At 37.4% G+C, this 701-nt stretch overlaps 1 protein-coding gene across 1 annotated transcript in view; it reads right to left on the reverse strand.

Moving 5' to 3' along the window:
- Positions 1-701, reverse strand: part of Ccnb3 (cyclin B3) — a 58,885-nt gene that overhangs the window by 10,202 nt on the left and 47,982 nt on the right. The window lies entirely within an intron of this gene.

The raw sequence follows: 701 nt of genomic DNA on the forward strand, positions 1-701 counted from the left end.
GAGTTGAAAAAGCAGCAAATCAGAGAACACATGGAATTTATATTTCTTGGCCTGGGATACCTCACTTGGCCTGGGACACCTAGCCCTATTGATTTACCTCCAATTATTACAATGCATTTTTCTTTACAGCTGAATAGCATTCCATTGTATATACATACAATTTTAATCATCCATTCAACTATTGAAAGACATTTAGATTGTTTCCATTTCCTAACTATTCTGAATAGAGGCACATATGCATTGCTAAACATGTTATTTGTAAAGTAGGAATGTCAAGTCCTTAGGATATCTGTCAAGAAGTGGTATAGGTGGGTCATATAGTTTATTTATTTGTAGCTTCTTGAGGATGTTTCAAGCTTAATTACAGAATGGCTGTACTAATTTTATTCTCACCAATAGTGAATGAGGGTTCTCTTTTCCCCATATCCTCTGAAGCATTTCTTGTCAGTTGTTTTGTAATGCTCCACCAAGAGCCATAGATTACCTACCAAACTTCTCAGAATCAGGCAGGAGAAATCTCTTTTCAAGCTCTTGGTCAAGACAATATAAGCTACTGCTGTTATGCTTGGGTGGCTCCCAGACATTGAAAGAAACTATCTGTTGTTGAAGACATCACACTCTTGGGAAACATACAACTTTAGATGGAGAATTTAAGATGCATTTGGCCTGAAAGCTTCCTCCCTGGAGTCTAGCTTTCACAG

Source organism: Mastomys coucha, chromosome X, assembly GCF_008632895.1.
Source record: "Mastomys coucha isolate ucsf_1 chromosome X, UCSF_Mcou_1, whole genome shotgun sequence".
Lineage (NCBI taxonomy): Eukaryota > Metazoa > Chordata > Mammalia > Rodentia > Muridae > Mastomys > Mastomys coucha.